This window comes from Pongo pygmaeus, chromosome 5, assembly GCF_028885625.2.
Source record: "Pongo pygmaeus isolate AG05252 chromosome 5, NHGRI_mPonPyg2-v2.0_pri, whole genome shotgun sequence".
NCBI lineage: Eukaryota > Metazoa > Chordata > Mammalia > Primates > Hominidae > Pongo > Pongo pygmaeus.
In genome coordinates this window covers 93,310,147-93,337,872 of record NC_072378.2, presented here as the reverse complement: position 1 = coordinate 93,337,872, position 27,726 = coordinate 93,310,147, and the positions used below count along the sequence as shown (strand labels likewise).

The 27,726-nt window shown below is 36.5% G+C and overlaps 1 long non-coding RNA gene across 1 annotated transcript; it reads right to left on the bottom strand.

Moving 5' to 3' along the window:
- Nucleotides 1-1,989: 1,989 nt before the first annotated feature.
- LOC134739655 (uncharacterized) lies at nucleotides 1,990-25,563 on the bottom strand. Its single transcript, XR_010126524.1, has 3 exons — nucleotides 25,440-25,563; nucleotides 17,933-18,052; nucleotides 1,990-2,075 (listed from the first exon to the last, which is right to left on the bottom strand). It is a non-coding gene; the product is annotated as an uncharacterized LOC134739655 (long non-coding RNA).
- Between the last annotated feature and the right edge of the window lie 2,163 nt (nucleotides 25,564-27,726).

Sequence of the window (27,726 nt, the reverse complement as noted above, 5' to 3'; positions counted from 1 at the left end):
ACAGCAGTCTCTGGTTAATGACATGCACTGACTTTCTTTTGCTCTCAATTTAAAGAATAAAGGCTTTTTATTTTCTTTATAAACTATGTATGATACATCATTACCCACCTCTCTGTCTGCATCCTATCTCATTTGCCCTACTATGTTATAAGCTTTCAAGTTGTCACCATGGGACATATGAAGTTTCTTATTTGTCAGGATACAGTGATTCTTCTGTCTGGCTCCCTCTAGACTGTAAACTCCCTAATGGAATGTCTGTCTTCTGCATATCATTATGTACTCAACACCTAGAACAAGGCCAGGGTGCAGTTCATACCAAATTAAGACAGGTTGAATGAATAATGAATATGAGTGCATCTTCTCAACCAATACAGTAGTGATTAATTTGTTCCATCAAAATTTTAATCAAAGCCCATTTTATTTTCATAGGAATTTAATTGAAATATTGGAAAACAATTAAATAATGTAATTGTTCAGCTTTTACCTGCATTTGTCATACAAATCGTTTAAACATTTTTTTGAGTAAACTTTTTGCAAGATTAAAAAACTGTTATTTCTGATCAACATGTATTGAATTCCAAGTATTCTAACTCCTGACTGCTCTGTACTCAATGATATCCCTAAACATAGACTTAATATTTAACACTAAAAATTTAAAGTATCTCTTTAATATCCAAAATTATTATTTCTTTAAACAAGCTATTGTTGAGACACAGAGCTATAAAGCTGGGATATTGTTACCATTGGGATTATAATACTGAAGTGTGTGTGAAATTTGACAAAGGTGATATTTCATGCTGAACCACAAACTGTGTTACTAGGTCCCACTTGAAGGCAGCATCTTGTATAATATTTGCAGGTCAGCTTTCTGGGTTTGGTTTGCACACTATGACTCAGGCTTATGGATAAAAATGACTTTCCAATGTGGGAGAGCACAACAGAAAACATTTTTTATTAATATGCTCTAACAAATTGAATTAACTGAATCTCATGCCTCATCTCTCTTTTTCTAATCAATTTTAGATTTATTTCTTTGCAGAATATTAGAATGTGTTTTCTCAAGGTCATGCATAGATCTTGATGAAGAACTTGGACTTTAGGGTCAGAGAGAACTTGGTATAAATCCTGATAATATCATTTAACAGGTTTGTGAGTTCAGGAAGATCACATAACCTTCTAACCCAACATTTCTTCATCTATGTAATAGAGATGATTGATAATAGTACCATTGTAGAAAAAAACTGAATAAATATTAGCCATTATATTACTATTTATTCGACAATGCAACTTTCATCAGTAGTTTCCCTACAGATGTTGCAAATAAAATCAAACTGTACTCACACTCCTAGAATTCAGTCAATGGATTCTGCTATATGCTCATATCTACTCATGTCTACACAAAACTCCTGAAAACAAACTTGATTCCAAAGTTGCAACTCGAAACAGAAATTCCACTTTACTATGCACATGACAATGCAAGGTATGCCTTTTCACAAGCCCAGCTTCCAGATGTGCTTAGCTTTTATAATACAGATCCAAATTAGTGTAGATTGTGTTCCAAGATAGACTGCATAGACAACATGATTTCACACAATTGCAGTAGGTGGCTCTTGAGAAAATCAAGCCCAAATGAAATGTATTTCTTTATGGGGTTATGCTTATAATGCAAAATGTGTTTTAGGAAAGACTAAGTCTTGATGTATTCAATTCTGCATTTGGCCCTTTTCTGTCTCAATTTCAAACCAGATCCAGGTGGGAATATCAAAAGCTAGTGCCCACCCTATGTGTACACCCTGTGTGACAGCATACAAAGATTTTTTTTTCTTGAGTGAATAAACTGGTCTTATCCAACATCTCTTCCACAATACATGCATGCATTTTTAAAAAGGGAAAACAAAACCTGACTGCAAAGCATAATTGTAAGTGGTAATACTTACATTTTCATCATATTTATGCAGTAAATAAGCCTGTCAAAAATGGGGTTTAGTTTTGTGGTGTGCCTCCCTTCTGTACTGATATAATTTATTTTGCTCCTCTGCTAATGAAGATGGCTTTAGATAGCCATGAGCATCAGTCTGAAATAAAAATTAAAAGTCAGTATATTACATTTCTCCTTCTGTTCTTTCTGCATATGACATTGTTCCATAAGCTCATTGGTGCTAGAATTATATCTCTCCTTTGGTACAATTTTCCTCTATGGTATAATGCTATGAATATTTATGGTAAAATAAAAATAATATAATAATGGGGATTTTCTAAACTTGTGCTGTATATATCTTCAAACAGAAGCTGGGAGGGCTATATCTGTTACCTCCCACTAGAGCAGATCTTTGTGTCCTGTGAAATAGCTGGCTGTCTCAAAGACCTTCACTTCCATGTGAGTTAAATGGCTTTCATACTGAAAAATTCTAAGAGAATTTTTCTCCTTCCATATATAGTTTTGACTATCATCATCTCTGAAACATTGCCAGATTTTTCTTACATTGAGTAGGCTTCAATTGATATCCTTATTCATCCTTCCTATGTCAACTACTACAATTCATTCTTTTATAGCCCCCTTAAATCTTTAGTCTCTAAAATTCCTGGGTCCAGAATGCTCTCAGCAGACTATTATCTTGCTCAGTGAAGCGGGACTGCTTCACCCTCACTCCTCCTCCATCACCTTAACTGACTGGATTTCTTTTCATTTATAAATTTAACTCAAATTGTTTTCTTTTTTTCAAATATTCTTCAAACTTTCTCATTGCAGCCTATTTCCTAAGCCAGCTATCTGCTTAGCTACACATAATGCTCCTAATTCTTTCTTTTAAAATTGCCACATATCAGTCTCCCATTTATTCTCTACAGTCATAATTCTTATCTATTATATTAATATGATTAGAATTCATTCCATTTACTATTAATGATCACCGAAAAAGTAGGGGTTTTTTCTATTAACTATTTTTAAAACTCTAAGGGTCCCACCAAATGAACATCTTGATATTTCATTGTAAAATTTGGTGGAATACTTTTAAAGCTGTAAGATATTCCCAAAATACTTCAGTTTTTGCTCTGTGTGTGTGTGTATGTGCATATGTGTGTGTGTATGTGCCTGTGTGTGTGTGTGTGTGCATGAGAGACAGAGAGAGAGAGACGCAAATGCAGAGATGGGAGAAAGAGAGAGAATGCTCTTAATATAAATATGTTTTGACAGGGTAATGTTGTGGAGAGACAGTTCTCCATGAGTCTCTTACATTTCTTCATGTCTTATAAGCAGAGGCACTGTCCAGCTTTGCTCCGGATTATTACTTCAAAAATGTTGGTATAGTTAACAGCCTAAGTAGGTAGAGATAGTGTTTTCATCTGAAGCAAAGATCTGTTCTTTTTGTTTTTTTCTTTGTTTGCTCTATTTTTCTTACTGTTCAGTATAGTAAAAACATGTTTCCCTTTGTGTAAAGATCAGATATGCTTTCTGCCCACTATAGAAGATTTGGTTTCCCTATCATGCTTTCTCTCCTGTAGGGTAACTTAATTGCATGTAAAGATGCCACCTCAACCTTTTTGTGCTGCCCTATGGAAACTGGAGCTTGAAGAACCAGTATAAATACTGATATACTGGCTATTACTACCTCTGTAAATAATAAAGCCCTTTGTTTCTTATCCAAGGCTTTATTATTATTTTTTCTTTTCTCTGAGTATCCATGAAAGAGGGACAGCGTAACTTGTTAGTTGAGAAAGATTAACACACTTTGGTTTTCCTGGGAATTTGGTGGTAAAAATGGGATGCTGACATAGGCATGTTCTCTGTTGGCAAAAAGAAAGATTAGGAAGGATTAGTCTCTGGGCCAATCAGTAGGAATACAGGGAAGTTCATATATGGTCACCTGGATAACAGTGTCCTTCACCTCATCGCCTTTTAATTAAAATTAGTTGAATAGATGGTTTCAGACAAAGCACTGGGAAGTAGGTACAAAGACAACTACCCTGCTACTTTTTATGTAAGTGGGTGAAGAGAATGCCCCTATGTGGTGATCATCCTCAGTTCTACTGCTTTGTAATAACTAGTACTGAGATTTGTCCTGGGGTTTGATAGTAGAAAGTTCTGTCACCTTTCAGACAACAGAGATGCACTGGGGAAGAATTGAGGGAAATTTATTACCACTATGTGCAGAAATCAGGCAAACCATTAAAATTTTGGCTGGTTCACTTGGGAAATGAAAGAGTGGGGCATACAATGCTTACTAAGGAGGAACAGCAACCGATGAGTGTTTTATGGCTTAGTCTCTCCTGCAGTCTAGACTGTCAACCCTAGATCCTTTCAGGGTTTCGTTGTTGCTGCTATTGTTGTTGTGTGTCCTGACTTCTATGTGGGAACTTTGGCTCTCTCAGGAAGACTTCCAAAACGAAGACAGACTGCTTGGGAAAACGACAGGTGAGGCATTAGCTAGTATTTTGGGCTCTTACTACACTGGATAGACTTTACAGTGCTAATGAAAGTGATCCACTAATTTATGGGAAAAACACTCAAATAAATCTAGACAAATTCTTGCAGGAAGCCATGCCATCTTGGAAAATTATCCTAGGACTTATGTTGAAACCACACAATCTTGATCTTAAGAAATAACATCTCTTAAGATCTTAAGAGATGTTATTTTGGTAATGGTACTGCAAATATTCTAGAGTAAGGTAGACTCTAAAGAAAAATAAAGACACCACTGTGTACATCAAATCTAAATAAGCCCAAGGAAATAAATTCCACAGCCCTAAACAGAAAACAATGTGGTAATGGCTGCTGAATCAAGGGGTCCACAAAGCTAAAATAGATGGTGTCAGTGAGAATGACTGTATATTAAAATACAAAATAGATGGTGTCAGTGAGGATGCCCTATATTAAAGTTACTGCTAATATAGGGCATTGAGTGAGCTAAAAACATTGGAAGTTCATTTGGTCGAGTTACATGCAGTCACCACTCTGCTCAAAATTGGAGATAAATATGTCATGCCCTCTGATTCTTCCTTTACCACAACCACATCCTCAGCCTCTTTATGAATAAATATGATTTGGGGATAAGTTATATGCATTCCTGTCCAAAAGAAGGACCAGAGGCCATATGCACCTGTCTCGGTATGCTAGGTAATTTGGGGGAAGGCAGGAACTCAAACTTACATGGCTCTGTTGGGGAAACGTACCCAACTCAGCATCTTGTTGGGGTTCTGTGTGTATAAAAATGCTCTGATTCAGTTAATGGATATTTGGTCTGGGTATACAGTGGGGAAGAGCAGCTAATATGGCCTTGTGGACACCACCGTTTGGGCAAATTTAATGTATAGTTGAGGTTTTCACTATTGAATTCACTGTGTAATGATATTAATGGTTTATATGCGGATACTATACATTCTTATAATTATACCAATCAGAACGTGCTATATAGAGAGAACGACTAATAGGACATGGAACTCATTTCCCAATTAATCTTTCTATCCTCTCCAGGATAGTCCAATAGAAAGAATACATAATCCAAGGAAAGCACATAGAAATCACAACCTTACTTAAGGTCTTAAAGGTAGCAAAGATAGTAAGACTTGCAAAATCCCAATTTAACAATCCCACATGGGCAATGCAAAAGACAATGGGAGATGGGGGCTTACAGGTTGTTGATAATTGCAAAATTTATATCCAGTCATTGCTGCTATAGCCTCAAAAGCCATTTCACAGACTGAAGACACTCGGTATGTTATGTTGAATATTGCCAACACTTTCTTTTCTGTCCCACTGGCACCCAAGGACAAAGACCAATGTGCTTTCATGCAGCAAGGCCTCCAATATACATTTGCAGTACTCTGAAAGAGGCACCTAAGCTCCCTTGCCATTTGCTACCAGGGGGTGGGCCAGAATAACATTAATGTCTCCATCTTCTTTTGTCAAAGTTTTCACTAACTAGATGATATCCTGCTGGTTAGCAAGTCAGAATTCTCAGTGTCCATGGCCCTGATTGTTGTATTATTACATTTCTACTAACAAGGGTGGCTACTGAGGTTTAATACTTCAATAAAATTTAGGGGCCTGCTAGCCAAGGAGTATTAATATTTTGGCCCTATATGAGTGCATACTAACACTCTCAATCCTACTGGCTGTCAAGAAAAAGAAATAAAACCTACTGTGTATTTGCCACATCATCTCCAAAAAGAGATACAGCAATTTATTGAACTCTTTGGATACTAGAGATAGTACATGCCTCAGGTAGCATTCTACTTGGAAAGTGGTACTAACTAGTCCACAGATAAGCATCCATCGAGTGGGGCCCAGACGAAAAGGATATGTTTAAAATTGCCCAGTGAGCTTTGCATGTTTTCTACACAAATGATCTCTTTGAACTATAATTCTCTGCGGCTAATGATTTTGATGATTGGAGTGTTTGGAAAAGTGAAGCACCCCTATACCCGTAGGAGTCCCTTGGGTTTTAGATTCATTGGCTTGGTGGCACAGGCGCCAAGTACACTCCTTTTGAAAAGCAGCACTTAGCTTGGCATGAGACACTAGTCAAAACTAAATACCTGATCCATGAAGGAAGGGTTCGACAAGCCTTATTTGTCAGATGAAAGTAATACATTCAAGAATGCTATTGGTTTGGACCTAGTGGCATCTTTGCCTTTCGTTTTCAAAAGAGGTTACTATCTCTCTGAGGAAGTCTTTATCCTTCACTCTGCCAACTGAAGCAAAGTGCTGTCATAATGGGGTCCTTGCTTCACAGAGGTTGCCCTAAATGCCTGGGCCTGATTCACTGAAGGCTCATCTCAGCAGGAACCTGATGGTGTCCACTGGACTGCTACAGCTGTTTGCAATACCAACTATTCAAACTGATCATGGACATTGTTCTTCAATTCAGTAGGATAATATTCCCTTTGATGAACTTTATTTTATGTTTGCTGTCTCTTGAGCTTTTGCTAATTGTCTAAACTACTTATTCTCCTACCTGGTAAACTGTAGACTGACAGACTTGAGAAGCCTCTCTTTAGGACCACAAACTGTGGTAACAAATCACCCTGCTGATTGAACCATCTGGGTCACTCATAGAGATATGCATAATGAGGATTTGTTCCCTGATGAAACCAGGTGAAGTCAGTCTACTAATTGAGCCTGCATTGCTCAGATTTCCACCATTGCTGTCTAGATCCATTATCATACAAGACATGGCAACACATTCATTATTATAGATCAAGCAAAGTAAAAGACCCTAAGTTTATGATGCACAGTCTATCGCTGTATACCAGGCATATAAATCTTGCCAGAAGTTAATGTGTTTGTTTCATGGTGGGAGAGACCACATCACACTGGGCATTCCACTCCCCTGCTATGGCACATTAACTCGACCAGAATGTTGTCTTCTCTCAAGGGTATCAGCAGGGCCTCGTAGCTGGTGATTTTTTTTTTTTTCAGATTATAATGCTCATTCCATGCCTGATCAGCCAAGTCCACACACAACAGTGGCTCTTGTAACTGGTCTATGTCATATTTTCAGATGTCTTGACAATTTAGAGACTGATGCTAGCACTTTTTTTTGTCAAAAATGTACACAACAATGGGCTAATATTCAAGTTATACAATGGACTTCCTACATTCCCTAACATTCACAGTACTCTGGTATTGGAGAACATTGGAATAACCTTCTCAAAAATCAACTCAAAAAGATTTCTGACTATACCTTCCTCAACTCTTCCTTATCCACACACTTCAATAAAGCAGTTTGGCTACTGAGTGTAGCTCTACCTAGAAACATCATTCCTTTTCAGTTACTTCCTCCATAATGATCAGTATGAAAAATATAAGAGGTCATGTAATCATATTTTGAAAGTTTGAGATTCTGCTCTGATTGTTACTGGGCATGATACTTGTTACTTTCTCCCAAGAGCAATCCCAAGCTGGACTGATTTGTATGCACTTTGTGTGGTTCCCTGGGCAAAAGGAGGCCTAAGGGATTCAAACTTAATTCTTATTCAACCACCTAGATTCTTTATGAAGATTAAAATAGGACACAGATCTTTTATAGTGGCAGAGAAACAGTAACAACTTTGGCACCTAGAGCAGGAAAATCTTAGACCCCAGAAGCCATGGATGAGGTAGTGACATTAATAATTACTTTTTTTTCTCTCTGAGTACCCCTGGAGCCTTCCCCAAGAAAAATTACCTTGAGTGGCTCTCCTAAACTGTAACACACACTTAAATTTAGTTGATTTCTGTGTCTGCAATGCCCCTTGGTAATCTTCCACTAGGCAGCCCTGATGACAAATTAATTGCCATTTCTTTTATCCTTACCAAAAAATCTATCAAAAGAGTAAGTGATGGCCCTAGTCCCTATACTTTCCAGCAAAATTTCTGTCAATAATTCTAGTTATCTGCTTCACCCCATTCCCACTGTAATAGCTTAGTCATTTTGTGGAGCACAGAAAGCCATCTGGATGATAGTGAGAAAATACAGAACTGAGTAGACCAACTGCCTATGATCTTACCTTCAAAAACGTTAAAGATATCCAGTTATTCAAACCGAATTGAGAAACCAAGCAGTGCCAGCTGGCCAGGAGGCAATATTAGAGCAATGTCAACCTGTCTCCTAGATGATGTAGATCCCACTTTGATGGTCTGAATAACTGTAAACAGTACTTTATTTTTAGGGGTGCCACATGTACTCTTGGGACTGTATTTCTTTTGTAAAAGCCAAGCATTCCGTTTGTCTCTCCTCCCAAAATGGTGATTGTCATCTTAAAAGTGGCCATAGCATACCTTCAAGCGTTTAAAGAAACACCCCAGTAGATCACATAGCCCTTAAATGACTGCCCTCTCTCTACAAAATGAGCTATACTTGGTTACTTAGGGATGCTTCCCAGGAAAGCTGACTTGCTATTTATACCCACCCTGTAGGCAGGTTTTCCTGCAATAGGAATCACCTAATTTAAAAAGGTAATATAAAATTTGTCTTTGATATTAGCTAAAGTGATCAAAGGCACCACCTTGGTCCTGGGATGTATTTGGTTTAGTCTTAACTCAGTGAGCATGCCTGCTATTGATAATTTTTGCCCTAGATTTTCTCTTTGCAGGCCAAAGTAGAGTTTTCTTATTCTCTAACACATCCTGTTGTACCCGGATTAGTGCCTTGGGCCAAGTAGGAAGGTCAATATGGAAAGTTAAGGAGAGTGACACCTGGATTTCTAAAGTAGATCAAATGGTTTATGAGATTTGGTCAGCTGGTTGAGTCTGGGACCCTGAGGAGCACAGTTGATGTTAATACTACACATTGCTTCATAATGCTGCTCAGATTCCTAATGATAGTAACCTTAATTAAATGCTATATGAGAAAAAAATGAACACGTTTAGTTCCAACCTCTATCAGTCGCATTAATTAGTGTGGCTGTCAGACTGGTGTACTCATAGAAAAATTTGCTGAAAGTCAAGATAGCATTGAGTAAAGAAGACAATATTGCCAAAAAACAATTCTGTATGTGTCTCACATGTGTCGGCACACCTAGAGAACAGAGGTAATAATAGCCATTGTTCTGGAGTATCATTTCAAGGGAGTTTGTACACCAAAAGACATGGAAGGTAATGATAATCTCCCCCTACAAAGTAAAAGACAGGTTTTGTTTGTTGTTCAGTATGACAAAGATAGCGTTTCTTGGGGAGGGCAAAGATCTGGCAGATTACTGCCCATCATTAAAGATTTGATTTCCTTAAGTTCAGACTTCCTCCCCTATAATGTAAAACCACTGTGTGTTTGCAGGCACTCAGCTCACTTAGCTTTATCCTGTGGAGCACAAAAATAAATGCTGATATTCTGACTACTGCTATTGCTATTAGTAATAAGGTCTGTTGTTTCTGGCCCAGAAATCTCATGTCTTTTGCCACCACACATAAAACTGTGGCAAGCTAAGTTGTCACGTGCATAGGGTAAAATCTCAGACCCTTCTAAGTTCTTGACAAGTATAATATTACTAATGTCTGCTAATTATGATTTCAGTTACTTTGTAAAGAGTGAAAAAAATTTAGTCTAAAGATCTTATAGCTATCATTTCCAATTGATGCTGACTTTAAAATTATTAAGTGAGCAAATTAATGTGATTATATAGTAAATAATTCAGTACTGTCCTTAAGAAAGATTCTGGTTCCCACTAAGGACATTTATTTTAATATTTTAGAGAAACTGATATAAGGTATAGAAAATTCCTCATGACAAAAATTGTTCTTTGACATTTGTGGATAGTTTACAAATCTATGGAATATTTAATTGAGAGCCCTCACTCTAATGGTGCGCATATTTATAGGGTACATGAGATATTTTGGTATAGAAATGCAATGAGTAATAATCACATGGTGGCAAATTGGGTATCTATTACCTCAAGCATTTATCCTTTGTGTTACAATCTAAGTATACTCTTTAACTTATTTTAAAATACACAATTAAATTATAATTGCCATGTTGTGCTATCAAAAACTAGGTCCTATTTATTCTTTAACTATTTTTTGTACCCATGAACCCATTCCCATATCCCCACCACCACGCCATCACCCTTTTCAGCTTCTTGTAACCATATTTCTGTTCTCTATATCCATGAGTTCAATTGCTTTCAGTTTTAGATCCCACAAACAGGTGGGATCTGTACCTGACTTAATTCACTTAATGAATATAATGAACTCCAGTTCCATCCGTGTTATTGTCAATGACGTGATCTCATTCTTTTTTATGACTGGATAGTACTCCACTGTGCAAAAGTACCACATTTTCTTTCTTCATTCATCTGTTGAGGGATACTTAGCTTCCTTCTAAGTTTTGGCTGTTGTGAACAGTGCTGCAACAAACCTAAGAGTGCAGATATCTCTTTGATATAATGATATCCTCTCCTTTGTGTCTATACCCAGTAGTGAGATGGCTAGATCATATGGTAGCTCTATTTTTAGCTTTTTGAGGAACCTCAAAAACTGTTCTCTGTAGTGGTTGTTCTAATTTACATTCTCACCAACAATGTAGGATGGTTCCCTTTTCTCCACATCCCCTTCAGCATTTGTTATTGCCTGTCTTCTGGATATAAGCCATTTAACTGGGGTGAGATGCTATTTCATTGTAGTTTTGATTTGCATTTCACTGATGGTCAATGATGTTAAGCACCTTTTCATATGCCTATTTGCCATTTGTATATCTTCTTTCAAGAATGTCTATTCAAATATTTTGCCAGTTTTTTTTCCACTGGATTATTAGATTTTTTCCTATAGAGCTATCTGAGTTCCTTATACATTCTGGTTATTAATCCCTTGTCAGATGCATAGTTTGCAAAAATTTTCTCCCTTTCTGTGGATTATCTCTTCACTTTTTTGACTGTTTCTTTTGCTGTGCAGTAGCTTTTTAACTTGATGTAATCCTATTTGTCCATTTTTGCTTTGGTTTCCTGTGCTTATGGGGTATTACTGAAGACATCTTTGCCCAGACCAAGGTCCTGAAGAGTTTCCCCAAGGTTTTCTTGTAGCAGTTTCATAGTTTGATATCTTACATTTAAATGTTTAATCCATTTTGATTTGATTATTGTATATGGTGAGAGATAAGGATCTACTTCATTCTTCTGCATATGCATGTACAGCTTTCCTCATAGCATTCATTGAAGACACTGTCTTTTCCCCAATATATATTCTTGAACCTTTGTCAAAATGAGTGCAGTGTAGGTGTGTGGATTTGTTTCTGAGTTCTCTATTTTGTTTCATCAGTCTCTGTCTGTTTTTATGCCAGAACCATGCTGTTTTCATTACTGTAGCTCTGTAGTATAATTTGAAGTCAGGTAATGTGATTCTTCCAGTTATGATTTTTTTTTTTTTTTTTTTTTTGCACAGGATATCTTTCATTATTCTGGGTTTTTGGGAGTTTCATATAAAATTTAGGATTGTTTTTCTATTTCTGTGAATAATGTCATTGATATTTTGATAGGGATTGCATTGAATATGTACTTTGCTTTAGGTGGTATGGAATTTATAACAATATTGCTTCTTCCAATTCATAAACCTGGAATATCTTTCCATTTTGGAGGTCCTCTTCAATTCGCTTTATCAGTGTTTTATAGTTTTCATTGTAGAAATCTTTCACTTTGGTCAAGTTAATTATGAGGTATTTAATTTTATTTGTGGCTCTTGTAAATGGGCTTACTTCCTTATTTCTTTTTCAGACAATTCACTCTTGGCATATAGAAATGTTACCGGATTTTGTATGTTGATTCTGATCCTACCACCTTACTGAATTTGTTTATCAGTTTGAATAGTTTTTGCTGCAGTCTTTAGGTTTTTCCAAATATAAGATTATATCACCTGCAGACAAGGATAATTCAACTTCTCCTTTTCCAATTTGGATGCCATTTATTTCCTTCCCTTGTCAGATTCCTCTAGCTAGGATTTCTAGTACTATGTCAAATAACAGTGGTGAAAGTGAGCATTTTTGTCATGTCCCAGATCTTAAAGGAAAGGCTTTCAGTTTTTCACCATTCAGTAAGATACTAGGTGTGGGTTTGTCACATACGATTTTTATGATATTGAGGTGAGTTCCTTGTATACCCAGTTTTTGAGGGTTTTTATAATGAAGAAATGTTAAATTAATCAAATGCTTTTTGGCATCAATTGAAATGATCATGTGGTTTTTCTTCTTCATTTTGTTGATTTGAAGTATCACACTGATTGATTTGCATAAGTTGAACTGTTCTTGCGTCTCTGGAATAAATCCTAGTTGATCATAATGATTTTTTTTAATGTATTGTTTAATGTTGTTTATTAGTATTTCGTTTGGAATTTTTGCATCAATATTCATCTGAGATATTGACCTATGGTTTTCTTTTTATGATGTGTCTTTGTCTGGTTTTGGTGTCAAGGTAATACTGGTCTCATAGAATGAGTTTAGAAGTGTTCCCTCCTCCTCTATTTATTGGAATAGTTTGAGTAGAGTCAGCGTTAGTTCCTCTTTACATGTTTGGTAGAATGCAGCAGTGAAGCCATCAGGTCCTTTTTCTTTACTGGGAGACTTTTTATTATGGCTTCAATATCATTATTTATTATTGGTCTCTTCGGGTTGTGGATTTGTTCATGGTTCAATTTCCTCTAAATTTCCCAATTTTTTGGCATATAGGTGCTCATAGTAGCCACTAATGATCCTTTGACTACCTGCAGTGTCATTTGTAATGTCTCCTTTTTCATCTCTGATTTTATTTATTTGGGTTTTCTCTTTTTTTCTTCGTTAATCTGGCTAAAGGTTTGTCAATTTATCTTTTTAAAAAATCAATATTATTTTGTTAATCTTTTTTATTGTTATCTTCATTTCAAATTCATTGATTTCTTCTCCAATGTTTATTATTTATTTTATTCTACTAATTTTGGGTTTTGTTGCTCTTGATTTTTTAATTCTTTAAAATCCATCATTAGGTTATTTATTCGATTTTTTTCTACTTTTTGATGTAGATACTTATAGCTATAAATTTACCCCTGAGTGCTTCTTTCACTGGAATCTCATAGATTTTGGTATGTTCTGTTTTCATTATTATTTGTTTCAGAATTGTTTTCAATTTCTTTCTTAATTTTCTCATTGATCCACTGGTCATTTAGGAGCATATTGTTTAATTTTCTTGTCTTCGTATAGTTTAGAAAACTTCTCTTTTTATTGATTTCCAGTTTTATTTTCTTGTGGCCCGGGAAAATGCTTGACATTATTTCACCTTTTTTCAGTGTTTTAATACTTGTTTTTTGACATAACATACGGTCTGGTCTATCTTTGAGAATGATTCATGTGCTGAGAATAAATTTTGCAGACTTTGGATGGAATGTTCTGTAAATATCTTTTAAGTCAATTTTTTCCTGTAGTACAAATTAAATTAAATGTTTCTTTGTTGATATTCTGTCTGGGAGATTTGTCCAATGCTGAAAGTGGGATATTGAAGCCTCCAGCTATTATTGTATTGGAGTCTATCTCTCTCTTTAGCTCCAGTAATATTTGCTTTATATATATATGGGTGCTCCAGTGTTGGGAGCATATATATTTACGATCATTATTCCTCTTGCTCAACTGACTCCTTTATCATTATATAATGACCTTCTTTGTCTTTTCTTATAGTTTTTGTCTTGAATTCTATTTTGTCTGATATATGTGTAGCTAATCCTGCTTTGTTTTGGTTTCTATTGGCATTGAATATCTCTTTTCCTCCCTTTATTTTCAGTCTGTGTGTAGGCTTTTCATATGTGAAGTGTATTTCTTGTAGGCAACATATCGTTAGGTCTTCTTTTTTTATCCATTCAGCCACTCTATGTCTTTTGATTGGAGAGTTTAGTCCATTTACATTCAATGTTACTGTGATGATGAGTAGAGACTTACTCCTGCTATGTTGTTATTTATATTCTATTTGTTTTGTGTTCTTATTTCCTTCCTTCTTGTCTTCCTTTTAGTGAATGTTATTTTCTCTAGTGGTATGCTTTAATACCTTGTATTTTATATTTTGTGAATCCATTGTATGTTTTTCAATTTGAGTTTTCCATGAGGCTTGCAAATGCTATTTTACAACCTCTTATTTTACACTGGTAACAACTTAACAATGATTGCATAAACAAACAAGCAAACATGCAAAAGAAAACTAATACAAACTCTACACCTTAACTTTGTCCTCTAACTTTTTAGCTTTCTGTTTTTTCTCTTTATGTCTTATTGAATTATGTCTTCAAAAGTTGTTGTACTTATAAAATTTGATTGATTCATCATTTAGTCTTTCTACTTAAGATTAGTTTATCCACCAGGATTATAGTGTTATAATATTCTGGTTTTTCTGTATGCTTACTATTGCCAGCAAATTTTACATCTTCAGATGATTTCATCTTGCTCATTAACATTAGTTTCTTTCAGACTGAAGAATTCCCTGTAGCTTTTCTTGTAGGACAGGTCTTGTGTTGATGAAATCCCTCAGGTTTGATTTGTCTGGGAAGGTCTTTATTTCTCCTTCATGTTTAAAGGATATTTCCCCAGATATGCTATTCTAGGGTAAAAGTTTTTGTTTATTTATTTGTTTTAACTCAGTACATTAAATATGTCATGCCACTCTCTTCTGGTCTGTAAAGTTTCTACTGAAAAGTCTGATGCCAGATGTATGGGAGCTCCATTGTATGTTATTTGTTTCTTTTTTGTTGCTGCTTTTAAGACCCTTTCTTCATGCTTGACCTTCAGGAGATTGATTTTTAAATGCCTTGAGGTAGTCTTCTTTGGGTAAAATCTGGTTGGTGTTCTAAAACCTTCTTGTATTTGAATGTTGATATCTTTCTCTAGGTTTGGGAAGTTTTCTGATGATATTATTGTTTTCTTTTTTTTACTTTTGTTGCTCTTTTATTGTCAAATGAGGTAAAATATGCAAAGAATATATAATTTTGAAATGTCATTTGAAAATTTGAGAAATACGTCTTCTGGCTTTTAAGCTTTAGAATGAAATAGAAAGTTACATTGTACAGTTGTTATGAATGTGTGTTTTTTAAGAATGCAATTATCAAGAGTTTCAGACTACAGACATAACAGACTTTCTTAAAAAAGATATTATTCTTTTGAATAAACTTTCTACCTCTATCACATTCTCCACCTCCTCTTTAAGGCCAATAAGTTTTAGATTTGCTCTTTTGAGGCTATTTTCTAGATGTCGTAGGCCTTCTTCATTGCTTTTTGTTCTTTTTTCTTTTGTCTATTCTGATTGTGTCTTAAATAGCCTGTCTTTAAGCTCATTAATTCTTTCTTCTGCTATTGAGAGGCTCTGACAACTGACATTCTTCAATATGTCAACTGCATTTTTCAACTCTAGAATTTCTACTTCTTTTTAATTATTTCAATTTATTTGTTAAATTTATCTGATAGAATTGTGAATTCCTTCTCTGCGTTATGTTGAACTTCTTTGATTTTCCTTAAAACAGCTATTTTAAATCCTCTGAATGGTCACATATCTCTGTGACCTCCAGAAGTTCAGAAAAATCCTGTTTCTCCAGAATTGACCCTGGTACCTTAATTTGTTCATTTGGTGTGGTCATATTCTCCTGGGTGGTCTTGTTGCTTGCAGATGTTTGTTGGTGTCTGGCCATTAAAGAGTTAGATATTTATGTAGTTTTTGCAATCTAGGCTTGTTTGTGCTTGTCCTTCTTGGGAAGATTTTCCAAGTATTTGAAAGGATTTGGTCCCCAAGTACAACAATGCTGTGGTTCCTGCAGACTAGTAGAGGTACTTCCTTGATAGTTTTTGGATAAGATTTAGAAGAATTCTCTGGATTACCAGGCAGAGACTCTTGCTCTCTTAACTTACGTTCTCCCAAACAAAGTCTGTGTGTGTGTGTGGTGAGCCACCTGAAACTGGGTTGTGGTGATGCAAGCACCTCTGTGTTCACCACCACTGAGACTAGACTGGGTCAGACCCAAAGCCAACACAGCACTCGATCTCACCGAAGTCCCACTGTAAACTCTACCTGACTACCACCTATGTTCAGTCAAGAATCTAGGGCTCTGCAACTGGCAAGTGGTGAAGCCAGCCTCATTTCTGTCCTTCCCTTCTGGGCAGTGAGTTTCCCCAGGTCCCAGGTGGGTCCAGAGATTCTGTCTGGGAGCCAGGGTTTGAAGTCAAAAATCTTAGAAATTTACCTAATGTTCTATTCTACTGCAGCTAAGCTGACACTCAAACCACAATACAAAGTCTATCTTGCTCTTCCTTCCCCTTTCCATAGGCAGAGGAGCCTTTCTCTGTGGCCACTGCCAACACTGGGCCATAGGCGATTCTGCCAGGTCACTGCTGATGCTCACTTAAAGCCCCAAGGGCTCTTCAGTCAGCTTGTGGTGAATGCTACCAGGCCTGGGACTTAGGCTTCTGGCCCAGGGAAGGTTCACAAACCTGACTGAGAGTCTAAGTCTGGACTTAGGGACCCCAAGAGCCTGCTTGTTGCTCTATCCCACTGTGGCTAAGGTGCAAGACAAGACCCCTTGACTTTTCCCTCTGCTTTTATCAAACAGAAGGAGTCTTTCACTGTAGCCACAACAGCTAGGAATGTGGTGTGTCCCACCTGAAGCCAACATGTCTCACAGCCCAAGGCCCATTGTGTACTACCTGGGTATCCCTGCTGGTTGTTCAGGACCTACTGATTAAAGGGCTCTTTAATCAGTAGGTGATGAATCCCCCCAGGACTGGGTCCTACTCTTCAAGGCAGCAGATTTTCTTTTGGTTTGGGGTGTGTCTAGAAATGTTGTCTGGGATCTAGAGTCTGGAATGGGGACCTCACAACTCTGCCCAGTGCCCTATTCTACTGTGGCTGAGCTGGTATGCAAGATGCAAGGCAAAGTCCTCTCTACTCTTTACTGTCCTCTCCTCAAGCAGAAGGAAAGGGTCACTTTCGTTGCTGTCAATTGTGCTGCCTGGATTTGGGGAAAGGGTGTCACAAGTATTCCTTTGGCTGCCCCAGCTGTTGTTTTACTAGATCATGTGCCACCCTAGTCCTCTGGCTCTGAGCCCAACTCAGAACCATGAGTTGCCTAGGAATTGCAGTCCTTGTTTCCTACACTGCCTTTCTGGTTTACCTAGGACACCAGAGAACTTTGGCCTCCATTCACAAGGCTTGCCAATACACTCAAGTTTCAGCCACTAGAATGGGGAATTCCCCTCTGTCTAGGGTCAGTCTAGGGCTCCCTTCATGCCTGGGAACTGGCTAAGCCCAGCATGTCTTTTCTCTCTGCTGTGACAGGGCAGTGTGAAGTTCAGTGTAAAGTCCCCCAATCACTGCTCTCTTTCTCACTAAAGGAGACAGGCTCTTTTTCCCCCACAGGACCATGCAAGGAGATGGGGGAGGCATGATGTTGGCAACTTAAGACTGTCTCTCCTATCCTCTTCAATGCCTCTCTCTCAGCAATGTCAAGTTAAAACAAAGTACTGTGATGACCTACCTGATTTTTAGTTCTTGTGACTGTACTGTTTAGATAGCTGTTAAAATTTTGTGTTCCTACAGGGAGATAAAGCTTGTAAGCTTCTGTTCCACCATCTTGCTCCACTGCCAATGGCTATTACTGAAAAGTAAAAAGATAAGTATAGTGAGAATGTGGAGAAAAGGAAACTCATATATTATTGAGAGGAATATAGACTAGTAAAAACATTGTGCAAAACAGTATGGAGGTTTCTCAACAAAATAAAAGTAGAAATACCATATGACCCAGCAATTCCACTTCTGTGCATATACTCAGAGGAAATAAAATCACTATCTGAAAGAGATCTCTGCATGCTCATGTTTCTTGCAGCATTGTTTACAATAGCCAAGATACGATAATGACCTAAGTGTCCGTCAATTAATGAATGAAGATATTTTAGTGTGTGTGTGTATGTACAAAATATATACATACAATGAAATATTACTCAGCATTAAAAGAGAAAGAAATTCTGTCATTTGCAACAACATGGATGAACCTGGAAGACATTATGCTAAGTGAAATAAGTTAGACACAGAAAAACAAATACTGCATGATTTCACTTATATGTGGAATCTAAAATAGTTGAACTTATAAAAACAGAGTAGAAGGTTGGGTACCAGGGATTCAGGTGGGGGAAATGGGAATATATTGGGGATATATAATTGCAAAATGGTGATTGAGGTGGGGGAAATGGGGATATATAATGGGGATATATAATTACAAAAAGTATACATTTGCAATGATAAGATAAACGATTTCTGGATCCTAATGTACAGCATGATGACTAAGGTTAATACTAATGTATACTTGAAATGCACTAAATCATAAGTAGATGGATATGTTAATTAGCTTGATTGTGGAAATCATTTGATAATGTATATGTATATCAAAACATTACATTGTTATATACATATATAAAATATTTGTCAAGTATATCTTAGTAAAGCTTAGAAAAATGAGTTGTGTGGGGTAAAAATTAACTTGGGGAAAATATTTAAAATTTTCTTCTTTGCTAGTATTAAGAAAAAGTACTAAGGGTAGGGAAAGGTTACTAGTTTGCTATCACTCAATCCCTGCTGAGCAGAGTAGAACAGGAATAAAAAAAGGAAGTCAGCTCCATAATCCCAGCTGCAGGCTGATGAATCAGTCAGTGATTAATTGTTGCTACTAGTAATTGAAATAATCATATTTCAGAGAGAAAAAAACATTTGGTCTCTAAAATATATTTGCTTAAAAAATGTATTGCTGCGATATTATTGAACTTTTAAAAAGGAGGTATAAAGATCTTCATGCAAAACTAAAAGGGATGTGATTACCAAAATCACTCTAACATCTGGTATTAGGTCTTAAAAACTCTCCTCTGACTATCAAAATCAGTAGTTCCCTTTGTACCAGCCCTCTTATTTTCTTATGGACTTTTCTTTTAAAACAGAGTTTGCTTTATAGAGAACACAGCATAACGTAGAATGCAAACTAACAACAATAAAAATGACAATATACATTGCCTAATTTTCAACAAAGCAGTGAGTTTATGTTTACTCTCCCCCACAAAATGGTGTTCATGCTTTTTAATTGATGTTAGTGCAACTCATTTGACTGAGTTTATCATGCTCCAAATTCTAAGTATGTAGGACCCTACCCTAAGAATTCTAGAGTCACTGTCTTCAAGGAGTTTACTCTTTTGTTGTAAAAACATAGTATATACATGAAATGTTAATAATAGCACATGGATAACATAATCACTAGAAAAAAACTTTCTAAAGTTGGAAATTTACATTTAGTGAGTGCTTAATATCTTATTCAGGCTGTCTACAAAGTTTTCTTTTAACTAATTTCCAGAACAACCCTGAGATGAGGATATCACATCAATTTTAAATGAAGAATAAATAGGATCAGAAAGGTTAAGTGATTTGCTTAATTCCACATTGTCAGTACATAGTAGAACCAATTTTCAAATATGATTTTGGGTCCATCTGATTGCAAAAACAAAAGACAGAGAGAGAGAGAGAGAAAAGTAACTTCACATTTTAAATCTTTGGTGATGATAAAAGTCTGAAAGAATACCATTTACAGAGTCGAAAAATTGGGAGAAAAAAATAAAATGGGAGGAAAGATGAATTTATTGTTATATTATTGTTTCTGAAGCAATGCTAGGGCATATAAATATAAATGTCCAATAAACAGAGACCTTTTTTTTTAATTCTAGTTTAAAAATATATTTAGGCCAACCACGGTGGCTCATGCCTGTAATTCCAGTACTTTGATAGGCCAAGGTGGGGGAATCACTTGAACCCAGGAATTTGAGACCAGCCTAGGCAACATAGTGAGACCCTGTCTCTCTAAAAAAAGAAAAAAGAAAAAAAGAAAAAGAATTTAAATTAGCCAAGTATGTGGGCACATGCCTGTATTCCCTCTCAGCTTCCCAGCTTCTTGGGAGGTTGTGGTGAAGGATGGCTTGAGCCCAAGAGGTTGAAGTTGCAGTGAGTCAGGATTGTGCCACTGCACTCCAGCTTCAGTGACAGAGCAAGAACCTGTCACAGTAAAAACTAAATCAGGACTGGATATGTGAATATGGTACTTAATTGTGCTTCAATGTGGACATGATGAAAAGTCAATAAATAAGCAACTATATTCTTGATTCCAAACAACTAGATTATGTCCTTGAGCAGTTTGAATTCTAGAGAGTATGGGGAATAGTTAGCAAAAACGGCTGTAACAATCCCTCCCTTGCCTGTAGGTACATGCTACTCCTCATGTTAAAAAAAAAATGGAATTTATTTATCTTCTCCTTCAATCTGAATTGACTTTAGATTTGATTTAACCATGTGGTGGAAGTGAGATTGTGCTTGTTCAGGGCCTAGACTTTAAGAGACATAGTCGCTGATTATTTCATTCTTTTGCTATCCTAAGACTTCTAGAAAAGAAGTCTAGGCTATCCACTTGGAGAAAGTGGCCATGTGAATAAAAGGACCCCAGCAGCAGCCCAGCACCATGGTTCCTGACATGTGAGTAAGGTCACCTTTGATCCTCTACCCCAACTATCACCTGAATGAGTGAATGCAGCCAAGATCACAGAGCACAGATGAGCCATCCCTGACAAGCCTTGCTCTCATTCTTGGAAAACAGAATCATGACTACTAAACTGGTTGCATTTTAAGCCACTGAGTATTAAAGTAGTGTGTTTCACGGTATAGCTAAGAAACAGAAGGGGACTAACAATAATTAATTTATTAAATATTTGTTTTCCTTCTTGACAGACAATGAAACATTCCTATAAGAAACATAAAGCAGGCTGGGGGTGGTGGCTCATGCCTGTAATCCCAGCACTTGGGAGGCTGAGGTGGCAGATCACAAGGTCAAGAGATCAAGACCATCGTGGCCAACATGGTGAAACCACGTCTCTACTAAAACTACAAAAATTAGCTGGGCGTGGTGGCATGTGCCTATAGTCCCAGCTACTTGGGAGGCTGAGGCAGGAGAATCACTCAAACCTGGGAGACGTAGGAGGTTAAAGTGAGCCGAGATCATGCCACTGCACACCAGCCTGGCCACAGAGCAAGACTCTGTCTCAAAAGGAAAGAAAGAAAGAAAAAAGAAAAGGAAAGAAAAGAAAAGAAAAAAGAAAAGGGCCGGGCACAGTGGCTCATGCCTGTAATACCAGCACTTTGGGAGGCCGAGGTGTGTGGATCACGAGGTCACGAGATCGAGACCAGCCTGACCAACATGGTGAAACCCCGTCTCTACTAAAAATAGAAAAATTAGCTGGGCGTGGTGGCACGCGCCTGTAATCCCAGCTACTCGGGAGGCCGAGGCAGGAGAATTGCTTGAACCTGGGAAGCGGAGGTTGCAATGAGCCGAGATCGCGCCACTGCACTCCAGCCTGGTGACATAGCAAGACTCCGTCTCAAAAAAAAAAAAAAAGAAAGAAAAGGAAAGGAAAACATGAAGCAAGGCTTAAAGATGGAGAGCTACCAAGGAAGTGGTAGAGCAGTATTTACATTGGGTGGTCAGAGAAGTCTTCCTGAAGAGATAACATTCGAGCAGAAAAGGAAGTTAGAGAACTAAATGGGTAACAGAGATGAGTCACAAACATCAGAAAAAAAAAATGTATATATATATCTACAAATGTTTTCATGATATGTTATAAGCAATATATTCAAATCAAATTCACCATCCTTCCTATATTGGCATCCACATAGAACGCCCATCCTGTCATCTCCTTTTCTCTGCATTACTATTTATCTTTACAAATCAATTTAACTGTCATCTTCTCCAGGAAGACCTACCTGACTTTTCTAATCTGGGTAGTGCTCTCTTCTATGTCATCATAGCTCCCTGTATTTTCTTATATGACAGTTTGTAATATACATTAACCTTAGAGCTCTTTTAGAGTAAAGAAATTCTAATTCTGATATACCCTGCAATATGTACATTGCAGGTAAAATGGCAATGTTTTTCTGACTTTACTTACACTGCATTCACTATTCTTTCTTTTGTTTTACCTTATTTCCTAACGGTTCCTAGCGTAAGCAAGTCACAAAAATTTAGATTAAATCAAGAAAAAAGTTTTTGACCAATGGCTGCTTAATCTGTCACTGAAAAGTAGCAACAAAACCAAGCTTTTATCAACCAGAAAACATATTGTGCTTCCTTTGGGAAAGTAAACAAGACAGTAGACATAGAAGCCTCACACAAAGGGGGAAAATAAACTGAAGGATTTTAAGAGTAACACCTGTCAAATGGAGCAGTAATGTGTATGGTTTGACAAAACAGGCTGGTGACTGTCAAAATAAATAATAAACCTTCCAGCTCTGACTAATGACTGAACTACGCTGGAAGATTTGAGGGAAACATCCAACAAAATGCAAAATTGAAAGAAAAATTGGAATGGTCGGCACAGCCTCCTAGCAGCTAAATTTCAAGTAATTTTGGAAAAACACAAACCATTCACCAGGTTCCATGGCAGAGGGAAAAGTTCCAAAAACTCTTCTGATTGAGCATTCTGCTTTAGTTAGGAAATCACATCTCTTCTGATGGAGTGCCAAGAAGTTGGTTTCTGCTTTTTCAATACAGAAAAAATCCTGCCGCGACTGTGACATTCTCTGTGCAGACATTCAGCTGACTGCCAATAATATCATTAGGGAAGAACAGCTAGAGCTGGACCCCTTTGTACGTAGAGTGAAGCAAACTGCAGAAAAGGCATAGATCCAGGGAAAGCCCATCTCTGATACCTTTCTATTTTCATTTCTTCCCAATTCAGGTACCTAATTTCCTTTAGTCACAGCTTCTTAGAAGACTATCTTATTTTTTCTTACCAGCAAGCAAAGATTTTCTAACATTATTATAAAGAAAACTGGCCAAGTGTCTGCTGATTATGTTATGATCCTTTCCAGGGGCAGTTTCATTTATATAAATTGTTTCTTGAAGACCCAAAAAGCCTTGATAAATTTCTGTTCTAGAATTTAATAATATATCACAAGTGGAAGAATGCATCATTAGTGGAAGAATTTTAAGCATCTCAAAAACACAGTTCTATAAAAGTCATCTTTTTTCAGAAACTTTCCACTTATCTCTCAAGTTCAAAGTAGCAGAGGTGAGTACTGGTTTTCCCTCTGTCTGACTCCTTTAATTTTGTCTTTGTTTTCAGAGTAAACTGTGCTCTAGATTCCCTATACCATAATGAAAGAGAGAGGAGGAAAAACAAAGCATCCTTTTTTAAGGGGGGACCATTTCTAGGTATTATTTAGCCTGCAGTAACATGGCTTGCTTTCTTATTTAATTATTTTTATTTATGTTCTTCCACTATTTATTTCTCCTTCATGTCTTTTATCCATTAGATTGTATTGAACCTAGTTCCAAATATGTTTTTTTCATAAAATTTGATTACTGTTATAAGTAAGCAAAGATGAGATGAGAAATAAGCTAAATATTAAATCTAAAAACATACATTTAATATTTGTTTTTTCTGACTTAAATATATTTGCTAAAATCTGTAATTTAAAAACCTCCTAACCATTTTATTTATTTTAAGCACTGTCTTGAAGAGTTATACTGGTCTAAAAACTGCATTTTATTAATATATTATTTTCATAGCCATACTTATGAAAGCAAAACATCAAGACATTTTCTGATTACAGAATGAATATTTGAATTCAAGACCATGCCAGATTTATGGCTAGCAAATGGCTGTCAATGTGTATGCCAAGTGAGGTGACAGGTTGGCTCCCTCAAATACCCATGACTCAGAAATGACAGGAATCAGGATGTCTTTGCTTCTTTCCCAGTGATTTCAACATTCTAGGATGATTTGATTCAACAACCCATTGGTTGATCCATTCTACTCTGATAGGTGGTTATCCAACCCAGTCACCACCATGTCCAAGGAATCCTGTACTTTTTGCAGCAATTATTCTGCTTGGCAGGACTCTCTTCTCTGAAGCTTTCTCTGCTAATTTTTCTTGCTGCCTCTGCAGGGTCAGTAATGTGTCTGCCAGTAAAGTGTTGTCTCTTTCCATTTCCTATTCCCATAACCACAAGGAATAGAAGCAATTCCTTCGTTGAGGAAAGAATATTTGTCCATTAATAACCACACTAGTCTAGCATTCAAATCCCTCGTTGATACTTAGGTCATTTTTAACTTGGACTACTACAACCACATACTGTGCTGTCTCCAAGGCTTTATTCTTCTCTCCAGTTTAAAATGATATGCACTCTACAGTTCAAATCATTTTCTAGATGCATTTAAGTTATGCCCATGGGAAGAAAGAGCCTGAGCTTGGCACTATTGCATACAGGAAGTGTGGTGTGGAATGCAAAGAAATGTCTAAAAGAAGCATTTAAATACACTATATGATGACAGAGACTCAGCTTAATAGTTTTTTGCACTCCAGGAATCAAGAAATTCCAATAAACTATTACAATTTTAATGGCTACCTTTGACAAATTATGAGAATTTGATCTGCCTGGATCCCACCTTATTACGAAGTTATTGAAAATATTTTGTGTAATTTGCAAAGTAAAAAGTCACTGAATAGTACTGTCATGTTATTGTTTACTAACTTCTACTCTGATGCAGTCAAATCAGCAAAGAAATTGTAGGAAGCTCCTTGAACAATAGGTACATGGTTTGCCAAATATGCTCATGAGAAGAAAAAGCAAAAGTTAGAGGAATGTGAGACTGAAATAGAAAAAACAAATAAATAATTGTCTGCTATCCTAGGAAACTGTGTTTAATTTCCTGGCATCTGAGCCATTTTTGTAACTTATGTTTTGGAATTACTATAGCCCTGTATGAAAGAGTTAATTTATTACCAAAAGGTGAGCCATTTCCTGTCTACTCGATTGTAGAATCAGACTAAGTACTATTTTATCAAAGGAGCATTGGCTGTCACCCAACGTTAATCATTTTCAGAACAATTATGATTTACTTTAGACATAAGGCTGATGGATCTTTATTTCCAGGTTCCATTTTGGCAACTTTGAGCCTTACCTCATATGTAAGACTATTACTGAAAACAGTGCCTCTCCAAATTTTCATCCTTCATTATTTTTGTTTCTCCCTAAAAAAATAAAAAATAAAAATAAAAATAAAATACAATTAATTACATTCATTAGTTAGCCAATGTGATTGCCAATGCTAGCTTAAACATTGTTTGTATATAATTTTACACAGATGTGGAGCCAATAGAGATCTGAATGATTGTGTGCTTTTACACATCTTTTAGCTAAATTAAAAACCCGAAAGCTAAATCTTGTGTTCTGGGACAGCATGTGAATTTGACATTTCCTGGCGGCTATTAGAACCGTAAACCATTGAATAGACTATATTCATTCATTTAAGTGGTTTGTGACTGTGAAAGACTAAATATTTACAATGTCTTTTATCCTTGGATACAATATAATAATTTCATCATTTTAATAGCCTTTTACTCAAATGTGGTTGCATCCTGGTTAGATTTTAGACATGCATTTCAAATAGTTTGGGTCTCTGTAATCATTTCAATGACTCCCAAGATTGAAAAACAATATATAGCAAGAGTTCAAGTCTTTGAACTTATTACTTTAGTTTTGATTTATGTCTTCCCTCAAGAATTTTGCACTGTTTACCAAACTTTGCTCTAAATGTTCAGATAAGAGATATTTGTGCAGAGTTGGCCAGTGGAAGGTCACTAACAGATCCCAGGCATATATTTATAAGTGCAAGTGTATGTACACAAATAGGGATTTGGTAACTTAATGTGAACCAAGACAAAACCATAGCAGTCACTATAGAAGCAATTAAAACAATATGCCCCCACTGAAAGCTATGGAAATAGCTTTGTGGTACATATGAAAACACAGTATTATCCCATTAAAGCAAATATCTAGGGATTTTTTTTTTCCTTTTAGACAGTCCTAACGAATGCCAGAATCTCTTTGTCTCATTTCAGAACGAAAAATTGATTTGTGTATTCTTTCCTACCTCATGTAGGGTGAAAATTAAATCTGGTTTATTTTCAACATAAAAATGTAGAAACAAAATTGGTTCATTTTGCATTTGGTTCTAGTAATCACAAATATTTATTTCTATGAATATTCAGTCTTCTGAATAGCAGGAAAATAAAAATACTGACTAACATAGACATTATCAAAATAAATTTGTGATTACTTCCTCTAAGGTGCAGAATGGATATGATTGCTTAGAACTTTTGTACCAAGAATTTTTAAATGCTCAGCTCAGAGTAGCTGATCCCAATGATTATTTTATGAACCATTATCCTAAAATACCTATCTAAAATGTACAATAACTTGGTTGGATCTTCTGTCAAACCATAATTTATGTCACAATGAGGTTAGATGCCAAATGAAATAAATAAAGGCTAAGGAATTTTTTGGCTTGTAATATACTGATACTTTTGAATGTTCAAAGAAAATCATGTTTAAAGGGGTGTCTTTTTTTCTACCCCACAAGGAGAAAAATATATATACTTTGGTTCTTTACCTGTTGATGGTTCTTTACCTGATAGGGTGACTTAACCCTTCATTCCTGAAAGGTCTGGGCCATTTGTAGTTCTGCCAGAATTGGATTGTCATAGTTTTCCATTGACTTTAATTGTAGGGTATGTTAATACTAGGAGACACACTAAGGAATCTCCTGGATTTCAGACATACTCTTCCTTACGTTTATTGAGGAGGATTAGTTCAATTTCCCCTTCGTCATCAGGATTAATAATCCCAGCCAACACCACAACTTTCTTCTTGCCTGTTGACTCAAATGCATGAGGAACCCAAAATGGCCAGGTGGCAGTCTTAACATCCAACACAATGAAATCATTGTTGTGTCTCCTGGTAGAAGCATTTGTTTCTGTGGAACTAAGACCTCTAGGCTGACAGAACTTAAAGCTGCAGAAACAGGAACGAAAAATTTTGCTAGTGGGTCACCAAAGGTAATTGTGAGTGATGCTACTCCCATTTCCACTCCTTGCCTCCTAGACCTATATATCCTGGCTATCAGAGAAACAGTACCAAATAATAACACTGATTCAGAGCCTTCTGGAGAATCTTGCTCCAGCCCTGAAAGGTATTATTACCTAGCTGGTACTGTAATTCAGTCTTCAAAAGGACATTCCATCATTCTATCAAGCCAGCTGCTTCAGATTGGTGGGGAACATGGTAAAATCAGTGAAATCCATGAGCATGAGCCCATTCTTGCACTTCTTTTGTTTTGAAGTGAGCTTCTTGCTCAGAAGCAATACTGTATGAAATACAATAACAGGAAATTAAAAAAAAATGGCTAG